The sequence below is a fragment of the Orycteropus afer genome, unplaced genomic scaffold (genome assembly GCF_000298275.1).
Source record: "Orycteropus afer afer isolate SDZICR_OR568_19922 unplaced genomic scaffold, OryAfe1.0 scaffold00030, whole genome shotgun sequence".
In the NCBI taxonomy this organism is placed as follows: Eukaryota; Metazoa; Chordata; class Mammalia; order Tubulidentata; family Orycteropodidae; genus Orycteropus; species Orycteropus afer.
In genome coordinates, this window is record NW_006921617.1 from 18853589 (window position 1) to 18866836 (window position 13248).

A 13248-nucleotide genomic window follows, 5' to 3' on the forward strand; every position below is an offset into this window, starting at 1 on the left:
CATAGCGACCCCTCCTTGGGTTTCCGAGGCAGTATCACTATGGAAGTAGGATTGCCCAACCTTCCTTCTGAGGAGTGGCTGGTGGGTTTGAACCGAGAGCCCTCTGGTTAGCAGGCAAGTGTCTTATCCACTATGCTACCAGAGCTCCCGACATTGTTGGTAGGACTGCAAAATGGTACAACCACTGAGAAAAACATTATGGCACTTCCTGGAAAAGTTGGAAATAGAAATGCCATTTGATCCAGCAGTTCCATTACTAGATATATATCCTAAAGAAATGAGAGCCAGGGCACCAAAAGACACATGCACACCCATGTTCTACACAGCACTATTCACAATAGCAAAGAAATGGAAACAACATAAGTGCCCACCAGTGGATGAACAGATAACCACACTATGGTACATATACACAATGGAATACTATGCAACACTAAATAGTAATGAGGAGTCCACAAAACACCTCATAATGTTGGTGAACTTGGAAGACATTATGCTGAGGGAAACAAATCAGTCACAGAAGGACAAATATTATATAAGTCCACCATTGTAAAAAGTTAAGGAAAGGTTTACACATGGAAGAAAATTTTCTTTGTTGGTTACCAGGGATGGGAGGGGAGAGGAGGGAAAACTTCTGCTAGATAGGTAAGAGACAAGTAGTGATTTGGATGAAGGAAAAGGCAATATATGAAAAGCAAATGACCAGCACAATAACACTAAGGAAAAGTAAGACATGGCAAGTTGCACAATAGGTACAGACAGCAAAGGTATGTACTTTTATGTACACAGTATTGCATTACCAGTAATGAACATTAATCTACAGGTAGACAGGCAAAATTATCAGGTATGGGTAGGCAAAAGGGAATATAGCCATGACCATATATAAGTTTCACAGACAATATTTCTACATATGTATTTGTATGTGTTATAAGAATGTCCATTCATATAGCTAACAAGGTGCAAAGTTGTGATACTTTCTCAGCCACAGTGAAACACCTTGATGGAGTGAGTCTCTGGGCCCCTGGGCTTGGGAACATGGTCGAGAGGTACATCAAACTCAATTGGTATAACGTACTACACAAGAACATTGTACTACATCCTACTTTGGTGAGTAGTGACTGGGATATTAAAAGCTTGTGAGTAGCCATCTAAGATGCAACAATAGTTCTCCCCTCATCCAGAGCAAAGAAGAATAAAGAATGCATGGAAACAATTAGTCCAAGGGACAAGTAGACCATGGGAGACTCCTCCTACATAACCCTGATACCAAGAGAAATACATGGTGCCCAGCTACCACTGCCAACCACTTGGAAAGGGATCAAAATCAGAGATCCTGGATATAGTGGGAGAAAAATGTGGAACAAAACTTAAAATTATATAAAAAAAAGACCTGGCTTACTGGTCTGATGGAGACTATGGCCCATCACCCTTCAGGGGTGGAATTGAATTCACTCCCATGGCTTTCAGCCAAACAACAGACAGGATTACAAGGTGAACAATTACACCAGGTAGGTACACTCCTTAGAACAATCAACCATGGGAGAACAGAAAAGCAGCATTTGCCCAAGGAGATAGGAATGTATAAGAAAGATGGGCACGAGGGAAAAGTAAACATAAGGGAGGAAGTGGGAAGAAAGTTGTTACACTGTGGGGATTTTAATCAATGTCATGAAACAAAATGTATATGAACTGTTGAATGGAAAACTAATTTGCTCTTTAAATGTTCACCCAAATCACAATTTTAAAAAAAAGAAGAAGAAGAAGAAGAATATATCGGCCTTCATTCAAACTCTCATCTACTCCAGACTTCCTGGAACCATGAAGATGGGATGAACCCCTGAAACTATTGCCCTGAGATAATCTTTAAATCTAAAACCAAAAATATTCCCTGAAGTTTTCTTAAAACCAAATAGTTTAGCTTAATTATTACATATACAATACTGCATCATCAGTGATAACAAACATTAATCTATGGGTAAATAGATAGGTAGACAAGCAATTTAAGATATATTTTTTTAAAAAAATAGTTTAGCTTAACTAGTAAAAAATTTCTCCCTTGAACATTATGCTCTATAAGAACTATCAATATAAGATCAAATTGACAACAGCAATTCAAAAGATTTGATAGATGAATTTATTTAGGAGACAATGAATTTATGTTAATAGGGGAGTAACATTTCTGGAAGAGGGTGAGAATGATGTAATCAACTTAAATAATGCAATCAATGTCACTAAATGGTACATTTAGAAACTGCTGAATTGGCATACGTTTTGCTGCGTATATTCTCAACAACAACAAAATAAATAATATTTTTTTAGGAAAAAAAATATATGGTCTGCCTATAATCAGATATAGCACCAAAAACTAAATATGCTTTTAATCTGGGGCAGTAACTACTTTTAGCATGCAAATGTTGGAGAATTCTTGGGGGAAAAAAAAAAAAAAAAAAGATCAAAATGCACATATGAATCCAAGGAATGTTTTTGTTTCACAGACTAAACTCCTAATGAGTTAAATTGTTTTAATGTATAATTCTAATGGTTTTCTTGTGTATCGATTTCACTAGTGAAAATTATCTTCTTATATTTCTAGTATTAATTCCTTGAAGAAAGCCCTTATCAAGATGTTATTGTTGTTGGTAAGTGCCATCGAGTTACTTCCAACTTTTAGCAACCTCATGTACAACAGAATGAAACACTGCCTAGTCCTGCACCATATTCAGTATTCTTCACCAGCACCATAATTCAACTGCATCAAGGCTTTTTCAGTCTTCCTTATTCATTGTCCAGCTTTCACGTGCATACCAAGGCAACTGACAATATCATGGCTTGGGTCAGGCACACCTTAGTCCTCAGAGTGACATCTTTGCTTTTTCACATTTTAAAGAGGTCTTTTGCAGAAGATTTGCCCAATGCAATACATCATTTGATTTCTTGACTGGTTCTTGTGGATCCAAGTAAAACAAAATCCTTGACAACTTCAATATTTACTGCATTTATCATGATGTTGTTTACTGGTACAGTCATGGAAATTTTTGCAGTGTAATCTATACTGCAGGCTATAGTCTTTGATCTTTGTCAGTACAATGAAGCTCACTGTCCTCTTCAAGTCCTCTTCCCATTCAGCAAGCAACGTTGTGCCATCTGCATATCACAGGTTGTCAATGAGTCTGCGTCCAATCTTAATGCCACATTCTTTTATATATAGTCCAGTTTCTCAGATTATTTGTTCACCATATAGACTGAATAAGTATGATGAAAAGATACAACCCTTATGCACACCTTTCCTGATTTTCAGCCATGCAGTGTCCCTTTCTTTTGTTCAAATGACTGTCTCTTGGTCTAGTACATGTTCCACATGAGCACAATTAAGTGTTCTGGAATTCCCATTCTTTGCATTGTTATCCATAATTCCTTTTGATCCCCACAGCTGAGTGCCCTTGCATAGTCAATAAAACATAAAAAACTTTCTGGTATTCTCTGCTTTCAATCAAGATCCATCTGACAGCAGCTATGATATCCTTTTTTCCACATCTACTTCTGGACCCATCTTGAATTTCTGGAAGTTCATTGTCAATGTACTGCTGCAACTGTTTTTGGATTATATTCTTTGAAATTTTACTTGTGTGTGATATTAATGACATTGTTCAATAATTTCCACATTTGTTGAATCGCTTTTCTTTGGAATGGGCACAGATATGGATCTCTTCCAATCGGTTGGGCTGGTAGCTGTCTTCTAAATTTCTTGGCATAGTTCAAGTTGAAGCTGAAGAAAATTTAAACAAGTCCATGAGAGCCAAAGTTTGACCTTGAGTATATGCCACTTGAATTTAGAGACCATCTGGAGAATAGATTTGATGCATTGAACACCAATGACCAAAGACCAGATGAGTTGTGGGATGACATCAAGGACGTCAGGTGTGAAGAAAGCAGAAAGGCATTAAAAGACAGGAAAACAGAAAAGATCAAAACGGATGTCAGAAGAGATGCTGAAACTTGCTCTTGAATATAGACTAGCTAAGGTGAAAGAACTAAATGATCAAGTAAAAGAGCTGAACAGAAGATTTCAAAAGGCAGCTCAAGAAGACAGTCAAGTATTATAATGAAATGTGCAAAGATTTGAAGTCAGAGAAGCAAAGAGAAGAACACACTCAATATTTCAAGCTGAAAGAACTGAAGAAAACATTTAAGCCTCACTGAAGGATTCTATGAGCAAAATATTGAATGATGCAGGAAGCATCATAAGAAGATGGTAGGGATACACAGCCATCTGCTTTATCTAGATAAGCCTGAGAAAATATAAATCTAAGCAAGGGAACTTACAGTAACTTAATTTATAGAGATTTGCATTTACAGCCACATTATTACTTTAAGAATTAAAGATGGTATTGCCCAATCATATGTCCCCAGCCAGTTTTGCAGAAATTAATCCCTACCTTGAAAACAGCAGGAAAGCCAGCCACTTGATTTCTGATGTTGTGCTCACTACCATGAGGAGAAGAGGTCAACAAAATTTGTGTGGGCATCCAAAATCCTCATGGGAAAAAAAGAAAAGAAATATTAACTTAGATAGTTGTTCTCAACACTGACTGAGTGTATAAACCTGGGAAGATTTTTTTAAACACCAAAGTTTGGGTCCCAACCCCAGAGATTCTTATATAAGTTGTTTGGGAAAGTCCTAGTCATCTATAGTTTTAAAGGTTTCTCAGAAGGAGTGTTCATCCATTGTGAAGAAAGTAACCAATGTCATTGAACAATTTGTGTACAAATTGTTGAATGAGAACCTACACTGCTATGTAAATCTTCACCAAAAACAAAATAAAGTATTATTTTTCAAAAAGTTCCTCAGATGATCTTAATGTACATCCAGAATTGGCACAAAAGATGCAAGATCTTTCTAAAAACAACTTTTATGGTTTTCTTTTGTCTGCTTCCAACTCTAACTCAAGCAAAGTTTGAATTACCCTCAGTAGAGAATGCCGTATGTAAGCTTAAACAAAAATTAACACATATACACACAAAAACCATCTGTTAAAATTATACTTAGATAGCTAGGACAAAAACTGTAGACTATGTTTATAAACAATGTGAACTCTTTAATTCTATTGCATCTCCATAGACTTTTTGGTTGCAAGCTTAAAAAAAAAAAAAAAAAAACTTAAATCTATCTAATTTAAGTGAAAGAAAAAAGAAGAGATGGTTTACAGTCTAATCACTGGAAAGGACTGGAGTAGATCTAGAATCATGCACAATAGATCCAGGACTCAAACACTGTCACCAAGACTTGCTTTCTCACTCATCCTCTTAAGTCCCTTGCTCCAGCTCTTAGCTCTACTTCTCTCTAGGTGTTGGTGTCATTCTGTCAATGAGTGCCTTTCAAGTGATGAGAATCCATTTTCACATATTTCCAGCTTCCTGACCCCAAAGATAAAAGACGGTCTTCTTCCCTCTTCTAGAAAAAAAGTCCCAGATTATAATTTTAATTACCCTGAATTGGATCACAAACCCATTCTAAAAGTCTCAAAATATTATCTATCTACAAGTAGACCAGTGGAAAATCAAGTTGGGTTTTAAGACGTTAATAGTAATGAACATGAGAAAGAAGTGGAGAAAGTAAAAGACCAATCTGGATAATTCTATATTTATTGGGAACAAAATATACCTTAGAAGAGACAGAGAGGTTGAATTCCAGAAATAGTCAAAGGTCATATCAAGGGCAGATTTTTATCCTAAAAATGAATGTGATTTTTATTCTGAGAGCTAAGAGGGCCAAAATGATCTCAAAATGTACTATAAAGCTATGTTACATTGTGGTACTGGCATAAGGATAGATAATTAGACCAAAGGAGTCATATTAAGAGTCCAGAAATAAACCCATATATCTATAGCTAATTGATTTTTATTTTCAACAAAGATGCCAAATCCATTGAAAGAAGAAAGAATAGTTTCTTCAATAATTGGTCCTGGGACAACTGGATCTCCATACACAAAAGATTGAAGTTGGGCATCTACCTTTCATCCTATGCAAAAATTAACTCAAAATGGGTCAATGACCTAATATAAGAGCTAAAACTTAAAAACTTTTAGAAGAAAACACAGGAGTAAATTTCAGAACTTTGTAGTTGGCAACTGATGCATAGTATAAGCAACAAAATAAAAAATAGGACTTAATGGAAAAAAAGTCCAAAAATTTGGAGGCATATGAGGGAACATTTACATTAGGTAGATAAACTCCTTGGAGAGAACAATCATGAGAGAATAGAAGGGCTGTTTATGCACAGAAAGACAGCTCAGGGGGCAGGAGTGCATGGAGGAATGGACACATGGAAGAGGTAACTATGGGGAGGAAGTGGGAGGGGAGCTGTTGCATTGAGGTAAATTGTAGTCTATGTCATGAGATAAAGTATATGTAAACTGTTGTATGGAAAGTGAATTGCTCTCTAAACTTATGCCTAAGTCACAATTAAAAAAAAAAAAAAAAAATTATTCTTTTATTTAAAAAAAAAAAAAAAGTTAAACAATTTGGATGTAATCAAAATTAAATTTTTTGTGCTTCAAAGGTACCAAACACCTTGATGGAATGAGTTGCTGGGTGTGGAGGTTCAGGACCATAGTTTCAGGGTCAATTGGCATAACAGTGTTCTACATCCTACTTTGGTGAGTAGCTACTGGGGTCGTAAAAGCTCATGAATAGCCATCCAACGTGCTTCTATTGATCTCTCCCAATCTGGAGTGAAAAAAGAGTGAAGAAAATCAAAGACACATGAAATAATTAGTCCATAAGATTAATAGAGCACATGAACCTCGGCCTCCACAAACCTGAGACCAGAAGAACTAGATGGTCCCCAGCTCCTACTGTTGACCACTCTGAAAGGGATCAAAATAAAAGGTACCATATAGAGTTGGGGAAAATGTGGAACAAAACTCAAAATCATAAAAAAGGCAAGTCTTACTGGTCTGATGAAGACTGGTAGAACCCCAAAGTCTACTGCCCTCAGACCCTCTTCAAGCTGGGAACTGAACTTAACCCCTATGACTCAACTATCTGCCAAATTATACACAGACCTTTAAGGTGAACATTAGTATCAGGAGGGTATGCACTCATTAGGAGCTCTGGTGGCAAAGTGCCTAAGGCACTCATTACAACATTCAAGCATAGGAGATCAACAGAACAGCACTTGCCAAGAGATAGAGCTAGGAAGGTGGGAGGAAATGGGAAAGAAGAACAAAAGGAAGGGGTGGGTACAGGGAGCAAGTAGGAAGAACGTTGTTACCATGTGGGGACTGTAGTAAATGTCACAGAATAGAATGTATGTAGATTGTTGAATGGAAAGTCAATTTACTCTGTAAACTTTCAACCAAATCACAATTTAAAACAGAAAGCAAAAAAAGGACATTATCAAGAATGTGAAAGACCATCTAATCTACAAAATGGGAGAAAATATTCAGTTCCCATATATCTGAATTAAGAGTTTAATATATACTGGGCAGGGAGGGGAGGAGACTGAGTTAGAGTTGGGGATGGTAAATGGGGAGTGAAAATAAATGTACATGTAATGTTGAATGTAAAACAAACTCTGTCTGTAAACTTGCACCTAAAGCCCAATAAAATAAATAAACAGGCAAAGGACTTGAGTAGGCCTTTCTCCAAAGAAGATGTACAAATGGTCAATAAGCACATGAAAAGATGCTCAACATCATTAAAGAAATATACAAATCAAAACCACAATGAAGTAACTCCTTATACTCACTAAAAAGAAAACATAACCAAACTCACTGCCGTCGAGTTGGATCTGACTCATAGTGACACCTCCTTGGGATTCCAAGGCAGTATCACTACTGAAGTAGATTGCCCAACCTTCGTTCTGAGGGCTGGCTGGGTGTTTGAACCACCAGCCTTCTGGTTAGCAGTCAAATGCCTTAGGCACTACGCCACCAGAGCTCCCCACTAGGATAGTATTAATGAAAAATTGTTAATAACAAGTGTTGGCTATGATTGGAGAAATTAAAACCCTCATGCATTGTTGGTGGGACATAAAATGGTACAGCTGCTATGGAAAACAATTCCACTCCTGGATATATACCCAAAAGTATTGAAAGCAATGAATCAAACAGACAAGCTCACCAATCATTGCAACATTATTCACAGTAGCCAAAAGGTTTAAACAACTTAAGTGCTTATCAACAGTTGAATGGATATACAAAATGTGATATACACAAACAGTGGAATATTACTTGACCATAAAAAGAAATAAAATTCTAATACATGCTACAATATGGATAAACCTTGAAAACATTAAGTTAAATAAATTAGACACAAAAGGGCAAATATTATATGATTTCACTAATATGAAATATCTAGAATAGGCAGTTCATAGAGACAAAAAGTAAATTAGGGAGAAGAGAAGGGAAAGTTAATAGGTAATTTCTATTTGGGGTGATGAAAAAGTTTTGGAAATAGGTGATTATGATGAATGTGGTGTTGAATGTAATTAATATCACTGACTTGTACACTTAAAAAATATTAAATAGCAAAGTTATGATACACACACCCACACACATTACCACAATAAAATAGTCTTTTAATTGTACTTAAGCCAACAATAATTCATTAAAAGAAAAATCAATGAAGGTTTCTTTTAAAGTTGTATGCTTTAGCAAAATTCAGCTGCTAGCAGATGGGTTAGTAAGTGAGGTAAAGTCCATGTGAAAATGGAAATAGCTCACATTCTGATGACCTTTTAAAGAAGCAGAGCAAAACCAGCAAAGTGATGCTATCCATCCTTACACTCCAACTCACCCAACTCCTGTTCTGCTTTTATCTTTATCCATAACTTTTTCATCAGTCTGTTTCTTTTCTATGCTCTACAGATCTGGCAATTTTAACTTGTAAGCACCAGGGGTCCAAGGACTGTGACAGTCTTGTTCCACACTATACCCCCAGCACGTAGCACAATGCCTGATAAGTAGGTAAGTTATAAATATTTGGAGTACTGGTAGCATAAACAATTAAGTGCTTGGCTGTTAACCAAAAAGTTGGTCGTTTGAATCCACTTAGTGGTTCCAGAAGAGAAAGACCTCCAATCTGCTCCCATAAAGATTATAGTCTGGAAAACCCTATGGCTTCTACTTTGAGTCAGACTGACTAAACAGCATCAAACAACAACAATAAATATTTACTAATTAACAAATGATCGTTAACCCAAGTTCTAAACACTCTGTCACTCTATTTCCCGTTTTAACAAGAGTGTTATAAAGTTCAGGAATAAAGTTCCTAAAATATTCTTAATGATTGTGAACCAATTTTAACAAATGAAACTACAAGTAGGGTACTAAACATATTATAAAAATTAAAATACATAATACATTAAATCCTCTAGGTCTACTGACATGGGACAAGCTCAAGGTATTCACTTCAATACTGTAGGCACTACATTTCCATCATGTAAAAGGACTCTTGGCTATGTTTGAGGGTGGGAAGTGTATGACTATCAGAAAAAATAGCAGTTGTATAATTTTAAACAGAAATACCTTGACATTTATAAAAGAAAGTTTTCTAAAATGTTAATTTCCATGATATTTCGGCATCAAACTGTGGAACCCTGGAGACAACATCACATGAAAAAGTTGAATGCTGACATAAAAAATTCAGTAAAATCCTGATTAAAATACATTTTGCAAAATAACAATTCTCAGCAATAAATATCTTTTACCAAATGTCTGTGGATACCTTAGGGAAATGCAGCACAGATTTGTAGCCCTTAAATATTTCACAAAGTAATTATTTCTAAGTGCAAAAGAATCAGCTAATGCTCTCATAATATCTGAAGTTCTACCACTTTACAACTTTAAATTATTTGGAAACTATACATTCAAAATTCGGTTAATATTACAGAATAAATTCCTCCAGTTAATAAATGTCATGTAACGAAAAACATTTTAATTAAAAGATTTTTTTCCTCATGAAGAAAGTATGAACCTCCATTTTTTTCAGTATCCTGTCCATTGTTAATTGTCTTTGCCTTTAGTTCAATCTTTGTACTCAACTGAAGTGATTTTTTTCTCAAGAAATCTGTGAATGCTATGGTAAAATTATGTCTTTCTCAATATTTATGCAACTCTGAATCCTCTGTTAATTTCTTATTTCTGGGAATCTTCTTCTCCTTCCCCCTCCCCCTCCCCCTCCGCCTCCTCCTCCTCCACCTCCTCCTCCTTCTTCTTCTTCTTCTTTTCCCCTTTCTTCTATCTGGGGAAAAAGAACTGGGTTTCAGACCTGACTCTAACACTCTAATAGTTAGTAGAAGATGCTGTTATATATATATATATATATAACAATCTTCTACTAACTATTAGAGAGTGAGAGTCAGGTCTGAAGGAGCTCTGGTAGCATAGTGCCTAAGGCACTTGACTGCTAACCAGAAGGCTGGCGGTTCAAACCCACCAGCCACTCCTCGGAAGGAAAGTTGGGCAATCCTATTTCCGTAGTGATACTGCCTCGGAAACCCAAGGAGGGGTCGCTATGAGTCGGGGCCGACTCGATGGCAAATAACAACAACAACAACTATATATATAGATATATAGATATATAGATAGATAGATAGATAGATAGATAGATATAAAACCCAAACTGGATGGCTTAGAACAGTGGAATTAATTCTCCCACAGTTCTGGAGGCTGGAATATGAAATCAAAGTATCAATAAAGCCACATTCTCCTGGAAGTTCTAGGGAAAACCATTCTTTTGATTCTTCCAGTTTATAGAGGCTTTTGGCATTCTCTCACTTGTTACACATCACTCCAGTCTTTTCCCTGTGGTGACAGGACTTCCTCTTTTTCTGTCTGTCTCCATCATGTGCCTCTTATAAGACACTTGTCATTGTATTTAGGGCCCAAACCCACAAGCCATTCCACTGAAGGAAGACTGGGCAGTCTACTTCTATAAACATTTACCACCTCGGAAACCCAGTGGGGGTCACTATGAGTCAAAATCAACTCAATGGCTGTGAGTTTGGTTTTGGTTTTAATTAGTCTAGGATTATCTCTTCAAGATGCTTAATTTAATTACTTCTTCAAAGATCTTTTTTCCAAATAAGGTAACATTCACAGGGATTAGGACAGAGACATATATTTTGGAGACCACCTTTTATCCTCCTACAATAGGTAAGACAGTAGCCAAATCATTTTACCTCTCTGGGACTCATCAGCAAAAGAGGAATAATAATATCTCTCCCACTTGGTTGCTGTGAGGAAAAATAAGACATTATATATAGCAGTCCTTTGTAAAGTTTTATAGATATGTTAATGTATTACATTTGGCTATTAAAATTTCTACTTACTCCATCAAAGACCTCCCTTCCCCACGTCCACCTTCAAGTCTAATGGGAATGTCTTCAATCCAGCATTAAATATATATTTATTGAGTTCCTACTATGTATGAAGCACTGTTTTAGGAACTAAGGGTCCAAAAGGAAATAGGGAAGAAGCAGAAAATCACATGAACTCAGATGTCTTCTTGTATTTAACAAACTAGAACAACCTTTAGACAATTTATGTACAAATGTAATCAAACACTTAACATTTTTTAATAGTTGTTCTAGGGTTTACCACATATATCTTACCAGTTATCAGCTTTAGCTTAATACTATCTTATTCGAGTGATACATAGTTCTATTCTCTTTTCCCCATTTTTGTGGTATTATTGTTATAGAATAACACACAATTTCCATTGTGATAAATCCAACAAGACATTATTAAAATTATTACTTTACATCTATCATCAATTGCAATTTGCCCTTAGGATCATTTCCAGAGGAAAAAGTTACACCTTTTCTTCCATTCTTCCACCTGTTTCACTAGGAAGCAGCTAAGTTGAGCTTCTCACACTATCATGCCAGAAGTCAATCCTCTTGACTTTCTAACCTAAACTTTTCTCTCTTTATGTTTTCTCACTTGCAAATAAGAATGCCAAAAGAGAGTACTGGCAAGATGGCGGACTAGGCAGAAAGACTGCAAAGACCCTCTTCAACAAAGAAAAGGGAAACCAATTAACACAGACACAGAAGATAATTCTGGACCCCTGAGCCTTGAAGGGAACGATATAGAAGTGGACTAAAACCCAACTAGCAGAAGAATTTGCGTGAAAATACCAAAAAAGGAGACATACGAAGCTGTGGTCTGACAGCGATCCTGAGTGATCCTGATGGCACAGACAGCTTGGAGATTCCCAAGTGCTGGTAGGACATAAAAATTAATCTAAAAATCAACGCTGCTAGCCAGGGACTGCATGGAGAACTGCTCTGGTGGCTGGGAAATAAACAGAGAAGGTGAAGAGAAAGGAGGGCTGAGCTGTGGACTTTTGCCGGTCCGGAGGGCACCGCCATTTTGAAGGTCTAAAAGCAGCTTGACTATTTTGCATATTTAAAGAGACTGCGCTCTCACAGATTCCTGGGGCTTAAGAACCCGTTCTGCTTTCCAGCAACCCCAAAGACCCTCTGGACCTGCAAGACTGAAAAGGTACAACATTCCTTTTGTTACTCTTATACCCCACACCTGCTTGGTGAATGGAGATGCGGCCATTCCCCACTCCCACCTACCTTCTGGGCCCACAGGAACTCCATCACAGTCTGTGTGCTCAGATGGAGCCTGGGTGCCCTGCTCTGTCCTTGACCGATTTTTTTTTCTTTTTTGCTTTCTTTTTCTGGTGATTACTTTGCTTGTATTTGTCTGTTTTAAAACAATTATTATTAATATTTTTGTCCTTTTTACTATTATTCTTAATCTTAATTTAAGTGAGTTTTTTTCCCTTTTTTCTCATGGCTAACCCCGTTCCTTATTTTTCATTTTGCATTTTTCCCATTTTTTTCCTTCATTATTCTCCTTCTCTACTTTTTTTTCTCTTAATGCCGTATCCCCAGATATTGCAGATTTTCTTGTTTTTTCTTCTTCTTTTTCCCTTTTTTCTTTTTTAGGTTACTGTTCCTGTGTGATTACATGGAGTGTTTTTTGTCCCTGTGCTTTTAGTTTTTTGATGGTTATTCAATTGTAATTTGTGTCTAAATGAGTGGGAGAAAACAACAGTCCCTGTAAGAAACAACTACACCCACACCTCCCACAACTTCACTTAATGAGCAAGAGCCACTACCTCCTTCTACACCAATGGGCCAATGATAAAAAAACACCAACAAGAGCCTGAGTCACACTTGGCTGCTCCTCACAAACAGTTAACAGAGATCAAAATACAACAACGCCACA